The sequence below is a fragment of the Schistocerca gregaria genome, unplaced genomic scaffold (assembly GCF_023897955.1).
Source record: "Schistocerca gregaria isolate iqSchGreg1 unplaced genomic scaffold, iqSchGreg1.2 ptg000614l, whole genome shotgun sequence".
Taxonomy (NCBI): domain Eukaryota; kingdom Metazoa; phylum Arthropoda; class Insecta; order Orthoptera; family Acrididae; genus Schistocerca; species Schistocerca gregaria.
In genome coordinates, this window is record NW_026062002.1 from 390,391 (window position 1) to 403,403 (window position 13,013).

The following is a 13,013-nucleotide window of genomic DNA, read 5'->3' on the forward strand; positions in this document are numbered from 1 at the left end:
ACATTCTTGGTGATAAGTTACTAGGGCCATATATCCTACTCCAAACATTTAATGGAGCTCATTATCGTCAACTTCTTGTTAACATTTTGCTTACCTTGTCGGAGGAGGTACCACATCAGTAAAGACTACCGATGTGGTTTATGCATTATGTCACATTTCATCTGCAATGTGTGTGAATATCGGATGCTGACGCTTTATGTCTTTTGGAATGGTTGGGGCGGAGGGGGCACACCTTGGTCCCCTGTTCCCTCGACTTCAGTCCTCTGTAGTTTTGGTTATGGGAACAGTTCAAGGCGTTAGTCTTGCAGTACCACATGTATGTGAAATTAGAAATCGTTACCAGAGTCGGAGACTATTTAGACTCTGACAAATCCCTTTAGATACAGTTTTGATATACATAATACAATGGAAATATGCTACTTGAAATTTGGCCCCTACATGAGGTCCTATGGTGAACAATTTGTATAAAATTACTTAATAACTGTATTTTAAAAACAATTAATAATGCAAATCAAATGAAAGGAACACTAAATTCTTTAAATGAAATTCAAGTAAAAAATGAACTGGTGATTTATTGCAAAAAGTCTTCTTAGTACACAAGAAAACCAATAGACTAACTGTCATCATGTTAGACTAATATTGACAATCAGCAAAATCATAATGTCCAGGGAAGGATAATGTGTTCATGCTGCACATTCTCTCCACGATGTTGAGGCGAAATAAATAAAAAAATTAAATTTCTTGGTTTTTTGTAAAGAGGAAAAATTGTGGACATGGAATTGTAACTTCAGAATTTTTGAAAGGCGTTTGTTTTTTTAGGGGCTGTATTGACCAGCTTGAATGCGGACAAATTCAGTGCTGCGTGAAATATGCCTGTAATATAATTTACCATTCCGATTAATTACATTTTTGAATTCTACGTCACTGTTGATTTAATCAGAGTTCTCACCTTAGACGTAGAATTAGTCCTTCTGCCACAATATTAATTCATTAGTCGCCCTCGATGTTCTTCTCTTTGTTAACCGTGTGTACTTTCCTAAGTCGGCATCGGTTCACTTCACGTAGACGGTGGAAACCAAGGAAATACAATGCTACGTCACTTTAAAAAATAGTGAGAAGTATCGAAGTGTTACGAAAATTATTTATTCACAAGACAATAAGACTTGCTCTGCTCGTCGCACAAATCATGATTACTAACAACATGGCTGCCTTTCCGCACAGTCCGAAATTACGTCCGTCCTCCACAAGGCAACAATCGAAAGTGTCTCTTAGCTCCTTCTTGGAGTATGAAACAAAAGCGAATCCAATATGAACATTACAGAGATTATATTCTACATCCCTCTCAATTTGATCTTTGGCGCAGCCTTTAAGGTGTTGTATGTCTCTGCGTCGGAATGTGTCATTACAATGTGAATAAACCCTACGAATCTGAATTTTACTATGTATATATCTGGAATCTTACGGTACTGCGGTGGTGTACAACTATAAAATGGTAAGCTCCCAGACGAATTGGTGCCGCTACAGTGTGCTCACCAATCACTAGCCATCTCGATCTACATCCAAATCTACATCGATACTCTGCTAATTACGTTGAAGTGCCTGGCAGAGGGTTCTTCGGACCACCTTCAAAATTCTCTATTCTCCAAATGTCGTATAGCGCGCGGAAATAACAAACACCTACATCTTTTTCGTACGAGCTCTTCAAATGGTTCAAATGGCTCTAAGCTCTATGGGACTTAACATCTGAGGTCATCAGTCCCCTAGACTTAGAATTACTTAAACATTAACGAACCTAACCACACACACATCCATGCCCACGGCAGAATTCGAACCTGCGACCGTAGCAGAAGCGCCGTTCCACACCGAAGCGCCTAGAACCGGTTGGCCACAGCGACCGGCTGTACGAGCTCTGACTTCCCTTATTTTATCATAGTGATCGTTTCTTCCTATCTAGATCGGCGTCAACAAAATATTTTCAAATTCAGAGGAGAAAGCTGGTGACTGGAATTTCGTGAGAAGTTTGCTCCGCAACGAAAAATGCCTGTGTTTTAATGATCTCCATCACAAATCCTCCATCATTTCAGTGACACTCTCCCCCCTATTTCGCGTTGATGCAAAACATGCTACCATCTTTGCACTTTTTCGATGTACCTGCTAATAAAACGTAGTGTTGGGTTAGCCTTCCCCACATGATTTTCTGTGTGTTCCTTACAATTTAAGTTGTTCGTAATTGTAATTACTAGGTATTTAGTTGAATGTATGGCTTTAGATTTGACTGATTTATCGTGTGACGGAAGTTTAACGGATTACTTTTAGCACTCATGTGGATGACCTCACACTTTTCGTTATTTATGGTCGTTGCAATTTGTTTGCCGGCCGGTGTGGCCGTGCAGTTCTAGGCGCTACAGTCTGGAACCACGTGACCGCTACGATCGCAGGTTCGAATCCTGCCTCGGGCATGGATATGTGTGATGTCCGTAAGATAGTTAGGTTTAAGTAGTTCTAAGTTATAGGGGACTGATGACCACAGATGTTAAGTCCCATAGTGCTCAGAGCCATTTATCTATTTCTTTGCAATGTGTTTTGATCTTCTGATGACTTTATTAGTCGATAACCGACAGCGTCATCTCCAAACAACCTAAGCGACTGCTCAGATTGTCTCGCAAATCGTTTATACGGATAAGGAACAGCAAAGGGCCTGTAACACTAAGATGTGCGTCAACACGAGATCTGCGCCCCCATGGAACTTGTGGACCGAGCTAAGTTGTCGGGACGACTTCCCAGTGCAGAACACTAGAATGATCGCCCCCCCCCCCCCCCCTCAGCGATCGAGCACGAGAAGTCTCCTCTACGACGATCGACCCAAGAGTGTTCGATCATTCACATCCAACTCCTCAGTTTGGGCCGTCATGGCAACAAGCATATCAGGTAAAACGTTATGTACTTCTGTCCAATGACAGCAGACGAATCAGAGCCTTGTATAAACAACTCAGAATTTCCAACAAGCCAAGCAAACGCCGCTGGAACCCCACCAGGTCAGGTTCACACAGCAGCAGGCCGCTCCTCGTCAAGAACTGGTCAGTTCTCTCCAGATGTTACCGGGTAAGACACTGAGCGTCAAATTCTGAGCTTCCTGGGGTCGTGACTCCGGACGTCACTATGTGTGCCACTGGATGTCAGACTCGGAAAAACTTTCTTCTTCAAGGCGTGAAAATGACTGTAATGCGTGAGTTATTGCCGGATTTGTTATGCGCTCTGTATGTGCTTTCATCCTGCTCAGACAGCAGCTGGTATAGATTTTACGCTTGAGAGCGTATATATACGTTGTTATGTGGCTAGCGGAGCTTGTGGACTGGCCCTGTTCGATTTCCTTTACGTACATTTATGTAATTCGAAAATCTGTGCCCAGACATCAGTTTACTAAAACAACGTGACAATTTTAAAAAACTCAAAAATGTTAATTCTAAAAAAAGGGAGATATTTTTCCGGCTCAGTTAAATACAAATCTATTCGTAAGTATTTGAGTTTCATATTGAAACAGTGTCGAGGTTAGAACCTCATTTTCAGCAGTTTCTTTAATTGTATTAATATTGTATTTTTTTGTCAACTGGAAATACTGAATTATAATATTCTAATGAAAATACGATTTTATTTGAGTCAAATCAAATAAATTAAAATTTGATTCAGACATGTGAAATGACTTGTCTATACTAATAAAGTTCCCAGAAAGAATTTCACTCTGCAGCAGAGAGTGCGCTGCGATGAAACGTCCTCTCAGAACTAGAATAATCTGCCAGAAGGTTCCATCAGTAATACTGGTGCGTTTTATATGTTCGTTTCTCCATGTAATGGAAAAAAAGAAATACTCGACATTCACAGTGACTAGAGTATGTACAAAAAGGGCAATCAATACACATTTGCAGTTGACCAGCAGATCGTTCTGCAGATACAGTCTATCCTTTTGAATTTTTAAGTACTATAATCTATTTCTGTGAAGGATGCTTATCACGATATTTATTTGCTCTTTCACTTTATTCACATGAACTCTGAGAGTTTTATGTGACTATATTATTTTGTTTCTGCAAACATAATTCGTTCCACCAAAATAGCTGGAAACCCCACAGCAGATCAGTTCCAGTCATTCCACGAGTAAGGAGGTACAAGGCTTGTCTTGTCTGTAATTCTACCATGCCTAGACGGTCAATACCGTATTCTATCGCGTCCGCATTGTTACTTTGTGCCAAGAAGGACTCTCAGCAAGGGAAGGGTTCAGGCGTCTCGGAGTGAACCAAAGCTATGTTGTTCGGGTATGGAGGAGATACACAGAGAGAGAGGAAATGTCGATGACATGCCTCGTTCAGACCGGCCAAGGACTACTACTGCAGTGGATGACCGCATCCTACGGATTATGGCTCGGAGGAACTCTGACAGCAACGCCACCATGTTGAATAATGCTTTTCGTGCAGCCACAGGACGTCTTGTTACGACTCAAACTTTGCGCAATAGGCTGCATAATGCGCAACTTCACTTCCGACGTCCATGGCGAGGTCGATCTTTGCAACCACGACATTTTGCAGCACCGTACAGGTGGGCCCAACAACACGCAGAATGGACCGCTAAGGATTGGCATCACGTTCTATCCACCGATGAGTGTCGCATATGCCTTCAACCAGACAATCGTCGGAGACGTGTTTGGAGGCAACCCGGTCAGGATGAATGCCTCAAGATACACTGTCCAGCGAGTGCAGCAAGGTGGAGGTTCCCTTCTCTTTTGGGGTGGCATTATGGAGGGCGGACGTACGCCGCTGGTGGTCATGGAAGGCGCCGTAACGGCTGTACGATACGTGAATACCACCTTCCGACCGATAGTACAACCATGTCGGCAGCATATTGGCGAGGCATTCGTCTTCATGGACGACAGTTACGCGCCCCCATCGTGCACATCCTGTGAATGACTTCCTTCAGGATAACGACATCGCTCGACTAGGGTGGCCAGCAGCTTCTCCAGACATGAACGCTATAGAACGTGTCTGGGATAGATTGAAAAGGGCTGTTTATGGAAGACGTGACGCACCAACCCTCTCAGGGATCTACGCCCAATCGCCGTAGAGAAGTGGGACAATCTTGACCAACAGTGCCTTGATGAACTTATGGCTAAAATGCCACGACGAATACAGGCACGAATCAATGCAATAGGACGTGCTACTGGCTATTAGAGGGAGAGGTGTGTACAGCAATGTTGACCACCACCTCCGAAGGTGTCCCTGTATGGTGGTACAAGATGCAATGCCTGACTTTCATTAGCAATAAAAAGGGTGCAAAGGATATTCATGTTGATCTCAATTCCAATTTTGTGTACAGGTTCCGGAGCTCTTGGAGCCGAGGTGATGCGAAACTTTTTTGATGTATGTACATTTTTACTATGTCTGTACAGAACTGTATACACTGTTAGCGTAAATAGCTCTAGGGAGGTGCATTATAGAATCAGTAAGCGTACAATACTTCAAAACTCGTTTACTACCTCATTTTCCGCAATTTGATCTTACGTTCTTGCCTCAGTGTCAGAGGTACAACAACAGATTTTGCGCTTGGCTGTCATCCATTCGTATGTGCCGCTACATTTTTGGAGAGAAACCCGGTTGCCGCACAGTCGCGGCGTTGGCCTCCCTCTCTCTCTCTCTCCCTCTCTGGTGCCGACTCGCTGAGTGTGACACCTAGCGGCAGCACTGGGTACCTTTGGCGCGACGTCGCGAGTCACAGTCCCAGAAAGCTAAGGAATTAACGCCGGGTCTTGAGACTCAGACCTGCTAGCCGCCAGTAGCGCACGCAACACCGAAGATCCCACCCTCCTCCAAACGGCGCGTGACCCCTGCGGGCCCCAATGTAGCTGCCCTGCCGCACTTATAACCGGGGACTCAATGCTTTGAGCGTTGAGCTGGCTGTCCCTCCCTTATTCCCATTGTTGTGTGCCTCGGACGTTCAACAACACCTGGGGAAACAAACTCCGAGTTTCCCACGAATTCTCTCAGCTGAAGTGACGTAAGTTAAGACACACAACCTCTGGAATTTTTATCAGGCACAATAGTGAAAATCAAGTATAGTAATGAGAGTTTAATAAAGTGATGAGAATCGTGTTCCAGCATTTCTCCGTCATAAGGAGCGGATGGTGTTAGTTTATCAATGGATGGAGGCAACCCAGATGGCTTGTAACATTTCAGCCGACGCCACGCCGGTCAACGATACCCAGACACTACAGGATCGTGTCTTCGACGCAACAACAAGCAAGCGTATTTCGGAGAGTGCGTGATCTCTTAAGCTGAGGATCAGAGCGATACGTTGCCATTGGAGGAACGTCACGTTGAGCACCTCATATGAGAAATGTCATTAACGGATATCAGGATGGACGGCTCGTATGGACAAGTGTGCAGATCACAGAAAGTATGCGTTTCCCGATCCACGTGTAATGGATTTTTTTTCCTTGTTTTGATGGACAGCCCCACCTCGAAATATTCGACACTTTGCGCTACAGGTTAAAAGAAGAGTGACGAATATAAGATGCCTTCAATATTTATTAACGTTGTGGGTGGTTCTCTTGATTTATGCTAACTTTTTTCCAGCCTACGTCTAGATCTGGTTTTGTTCCCTGCATATAAAATTATATGCAAGCGTTTCTATCGCACCAGAAAGGATGGAGGAGGTTTGATGTAAGATCTATTCGTGGTTTCTCCTTTATCGAAATCGTTTCCCATAAGAATCCAAGCTACATCGTTAGCCTCGTGGCTATTGAGGTTGATCCTCAAAAAAACGTAGTACTAATAGTTCAATCCAGAACGGTTTAGGTAGCCTTTACGGTAATTGGGTATAGCTGTGTGGTTAGTATTCGAACAGACATCCGAAGTAGTGTGGCGGTAATGCTTCAATCTGTCCGAAGAACAGTTCCAGCTTTATAAATGTAGCCAGAAGTGTATCGTGGCAAATGGAGTTGTTCATGAAGACCGATTAAAGTATTTTCCTAATATATTTTGTTGCCCTTATTTTATAAAATCATTTGGTGGCTTTCTAAGAGGTACTTTGTGTTAGGAGTACAAAACGTAAATAAAATTACATTTTCACACGTTTTACTTCAGGCAGAATTAGGTAATAAAGCCAGTCGATACCTTTCGTATAGTGCAACGACATAGTTGCTTACTGGCTGAGTATTTTTCAAGAGATCCTCTCACACAGACTGGTAATTTACACTGTTTTTAAGAAACACTCCGAGTGCGCCGTATCAGTCACTCTTTAACCTGTTACGTTAGGCGATTCGTTCCTGCTGTTATCTTTTGCGTGTATTCAGTCCCGCAACCAATAACCGTGAATTCGGGCGGTAATCAGTTATCGGTGCGTTATTGTAGTCTAAAAACTGAATCCGTTATAGTAACTCTTTTGTTTACTCACTCGGGGTCCCACCGTTTTGTACACAACTGAGGTGAGAAGTAGTTGTGACGTTCTCTACGGCGACATCAAAAACCCATTCTGAGGTGGTGCCGTCGAAAGCGTAAACCGAAGCAATCGGTCTGGATTCGAATACGTCTCTCGAAAGAGAGTACAAAAGAATATTATCACAGGACTTTACAAACAGGTTTTTCAGAAATTCCTACCAGTTCACTTACTTAACTTATTTAATATTGCAACGCGTTTCGAGCTATCACCTCTTTATCAGGCAAAATATGACAAAACAAGAAACATTCAAACCAAATGGACATATACCTTAATGCAAGTATTCTTTCAGTCTTGTCGTTTGTTGGGCTTTCCTGCAGAGAAAGTCAAATAGAAGCCGTATGAGAGCGCGTTTACTTCGTTTTCTTGTCTGTAGATGAATACTGGAGCACTCCGTTCATCAGAAAAGGCTGCCGTCTTGTGGCCACTGTGGCTTTAAATTGTAAGCACACCACGTAGCTCACTCGGAAAACATGAATAACTGATCCGGCTACTTCAGTATTATTGGCTTAATTTGTATTATTAGTTCAATTTTCTCGGACATGAGCAGACATCCACAAGTAGCAAATAATGTGACCGTGGCTTCCAAGTTAAGGTTCTTCGGTTAATCACAAGGCGTCTACTTCGTTAATAATCTTGCTGGCATTTCGATGATCTTTCTTGGGATTTCTTCATGATTCATTACATTCTTGCACGTGCTACCTTTTTATAGTTTTATGCACAGTGAGATATAATATCGAGCGATTTTAAAAAGCGAGTGAATCAAGCTGCGTCGGATAGAGGTGCAGGGGATAGCGTCAGTTACGTTTGACGCGAAATAGCATTTAGTCATAATGGAGCGTACACTGTCAAAGCATTTTATCAAAACGGTAGTTCGTACCAGCTAGCACGTCGTGCAATCCGCAACGACTTCAGCGTTAATCGAAATCGGCCGGTGCACCTGCCTGGGCGATTAAACAGTGGCTGGGGAACATTGAGGAGACGGCGCCAACTGGGAGACCAAAAACTGTGCGCTCGCCTGAAAAACATCGAACGTGTACGCCAAATGAAACGCGTATAGCACGTGTGCCTTGACACGACACTACAGCGCGACACGCACGTGCCGCACGAGTCGCGCGGCTGCAGTGCATATTGCGACACGTACACCGTACTTCGCACGCGCTGACTGGCGACGCTCTGCAATGACAGAACCGAAGCGCGCGCACCTTTTTATCTTTCTCTAATAATTTACAGAAACTATTCACTGCAAATATTTGATTTTTTTCCGTACTTGTAGCTTTATGTGTGAACGTCTTGGCCAAGTGCCCATCATCTCGCTAATGGTCATGCTTACTGGGATCTACACATTTTAGTAAGTCACTACGCAAAACTCAAAAAGTTTGCAATGAAAAATAGGGGACGCTATGATTTAGCGTTTGGTGCGTATTACACCATATGTTTCTGAGTATGAAATTCAGCTGACATATTAAATTTTTGTTTAGACTTAGGAGGAGGTCTCCATCTGTCTTCGATTTCGAGAAAATGGATCCCATGTAGAGCATTCACTCCCAATCTTACGCCACGGGAATGAAATATTCCTACATCACTGGTATTTCCTAAACCGCTCGAGACATCGAAACGAGATTTTGGCGAATGACGACACAAGGAGGAGAGTACTTTGCCACGCCGGCCGGTGTGGCCAAGTGGTTCTAGGCGCTTCAGTCTGGAACCGCGCGACCGCTACGATCGCAGGTTCGAATCCTGCCTCGGGCATGGATGTGTGTCATGCCCCTAGGTTAGTTAGGTTTAAGTAGTTCTAAGTTCTATGGGACTGATAACCTCAGATTTTAAGTCCCATAGTGCTCAGAGCCATTTGAACCATACTTTGCCACGTCGTAAACACACTGAGCTTTCTTATCTATCACGGTATATCAGTAGTTACACTTCCCTATTTATTTTTTTTCATTCCACTGACTAATTTTTTAAGAGTTATCGACAGCTAGTGAGACAAGAGTGTCCTAATATGAAAGTAAACATGAAATTTCTTCTCTTATGTTGCCACAAACCGTCACAATGAGTTTTTTGATAAGATATTCGGCTCTCTGGTCGCCTATTACTTGTTTAATGAGACATATTTCTGAAACAGTGTGTCACAATAACTGCTGCAAAAATGAGTTTATGCAAATCATATTGTGTTTTGGCAAAAGAAGTGCTCTCAAACCCTTCAACAAGAGAAGTGTGGCCGTTACTCGCAAATGGTGTTGCTTCTTCGAATGAGACGAGGTTAACAACTCACACGAAAATAAATCGCTAATTCTGTTGGAATTTTGGTTGAATCCCACAACCCATTTTATTTTTAACACCAGCGCCTGAAATGGAAACTTACCAAAGGAGTTTTATTCCTTTTCTATATCTGAGCAATAGCAAAGTAATGAAGAGCGTGGTCTTCAGGCGGGATACCACGCACACTACTGATGCCGGTTCCTCACCAACGCCTTGCCAAACTGACAGTCCGTGGTTCGCGAATAAAATAGTTGTTACTGAGAAAAGTAAACAACTGATACGTGGCACAACACAATGGCCAGTGTATCGTCAGCAGCTGCGAATAAATCGATCGACAGGAATGCGGAAGCCAGCAAGTGTGCTTTGTGAGAGGAAGAGTTCACATCGTTCCGAAAACATTGTCGTGAAAGTAGATCTGCCTTTGTCACCATTACATTTCTACATATCACCACACTCTTTCAGGATATTCCTACTTTTATATTAGTACCGACACTAATTCCTTTGTGTAGCCTGTTGTGTAATTAGTTTATTAACGCTGATAGCGTGTATGCAACCACTGAAATACTTTTCCTCGTCACGACGAGCCGATTAAAACATCGTTATTTAAGAGGGCTTCTCGACTATTTCGGGCTTGCAATGTACGAAGTATAACGTCTCTTATTAGACCCATACCCACATGATGATATGAAGTACGTAAGTTTTACTATCTCGGTCGCTTTTTACCAGGAGCGCAAAGGGGTCATACCTGTGGAAATTATGCCTTTCCGACTTTTTGTAACGGATCGCAGAGATACTTCAGCATAAGAGGCAGCAAGTAGGTAACCTTGTTTTACTTTCCTGTCTTGCTTCTAGATGACACGATTTTATAATATTCCTTACTTCCTTATTCACTACCCTCACGGTAAATCGTCTGTCCCTTCTTACGTTCTGAAAACATTGTGGAGGCAGACGATATACTTTCAGTGGCTAATGGCTCACCGGTTATTGAACTGTGCATTGGGTTTTTTGACAAAGAATAAACAAAACAAAAGAACTGTACATATGTATGTAAATGAAAACTATTACGTGCTAACGAAAATGGACGGAGCGCTTAAACAGCGAAAAAAAGAACACTGCTCAGTGATAGAAAACATCAGTTTACATTACAGGCCGTACTCTTCGGATGGACAATACTTCCACTGTCCGTATGCGCCATGCCGAAGTGAGTATATGGCAGAACTGCCCTCCCGCTCCCCGCCTCACACATCCGTCAGTACCCGCGTGACGCGCGGCGCGAGAAACTGCGCCGCTACCACAAAGCCGCGCGACCTGGCGCAGGCGCGTGTCGCGTCCCAGTCGCGTCGCGTCGCAGTTTGCGCGGTCCCATTTGAACCTGTGAAGTTGCAAAAACGCGCGCTGCGCTGCGCCTAGCCTTTAGAGTTGCCATTGAGAGACACACTCGTCGCTCAGTTCGCCGGCACAGCGCTACACTTGGGATTTCAAAGAGAACGGTCGGAAGGATTTTACCCCAGGATTTGCACTTTCACCCCTACAAAATCTAAACGGTACAGGTCCTTAAGGGAATAGATTATGTGATCCGCAGCCGCTTCTGATTAAAAGTTTTGGTCATGATTAGTCGGGACTAGGACATTGTAAACCGTTTGTGGATGAGGGATGAAGCTCACTTCCGTCTCTCCAGTTATGTGAACAAGCAGAACTTTCGATTTTGCAGTGACGTTAATACTAGAGAACTGCATCAGCAACCACTGCACTGGGCAATAGTTACTGCGTGGTTCGTAATGTCTTCAATTAGGGATCATAAGGCCAAACGATTTTTAAGTTGTAACAGTGACTTCGCAGAGATACGCAGACGTTTTAGAAAACTTATGTCTCATCGTTCACTTCATTGTGTGCAAGTTGTGGAGTAAATGTTTCCAGCAGGACGGAGCAACGTCCCATACTGCGCTAGTAAGCATGAATATTGTCAGTCGTTTGTTTCCAAATGATATGGCCTCCCGAAATGGGTACATTGCATGGCCCTCTCGTTCACTGGACGTCACATGTTTGTGACTTTTTCTTTGGGGTTATCTGAAGCGGAAAGTTTAGCAAGATAACCCACCTTGAACAACTGAAGCCCTGAAAGAGTGGATGCGACAGGAAGTGTGATGAGGTCTGGCAGGAGGAATGCGTGCTTCTAAGCGGACGCCATAATAAGACAGTTATCTTGAAAAAGTAACTGAGGAGGAGGAGGACATTAGTGTTTAACGTCCCTTCGACAACGAGGTCATTAGAGACGGAGCGCCAGCTCGGGTGAGGGAAGGATGGGGAAGGAAATCGGCCGTGCCCTTTCAAAGGAACCATCCCGACATTTGCCTGAAGCGATTTAGGGAAATCAGGGAAAACCTAAATCAGGACGGCCGGAGACGGGATTGAACCGTCGTCCTCCCGAATGCGAGTCCAGTGTGCTAACCACTGCGCCACCTCGCTCGGTGAAAAAGTAACTGACGTTTTACTGTTACAGAAAACACTTTTTCGTATATTTTAAGATTATGAAATAGAAAAAGTGTCTTTATTTAACAGCTTTTCAAAAATCGCTCTTTATTATGCCTCACCCTGTAGTTGAAACTCTCTTCTTCATTTAGCTCAGGAGGCCCTCAGCTTTAAAACAATTTATTGTGTCGTAAACACAGTACTATTTCAATATGCTATACGAGCTTATTTTAGGAAAGACACACGGGAAATATGTAGTGGTAAATGCGAAAAACAAATACAGAACTAGTTCTCTCATAACTGTTATGAATACTCTTATTTTTTATTTGGGGGACTTACGAAATCTGAATATTTTCGTAGTCTCCATGAAATAGCTGTGTTAATCTTAGATAACGGTAGGTGTGATTAACGTCTCTGACTGGTGGTGTGGAACTGTCTCAAGTGAAGGGCCAAAGGAATTGGGTTATTCAGATACACACAGTAGACGATTGTAACTGCACTGTTTACGTGGAAAGAACCCACACATATTACAAAAAATTGATGTATGTACGTATGTGGCACATCTCCCCCTAGACCACTGGACTGATATGGACCAAAGTTTGTGCACATACCCCTTACTGACAGGTAACAATCATAATTCAGGAGGTGCGGCATCATAAACGATGAGATGCATGAAAATCAGCCGCACCATGCCTGATGTTGAAATTTGCTTCTGTACTACTAACTCTATTCGTAACAAATTTCGCAGACATTCGCAGCGAAAGGCACATACAAAATTATATCATGATGCCACACATAATTCG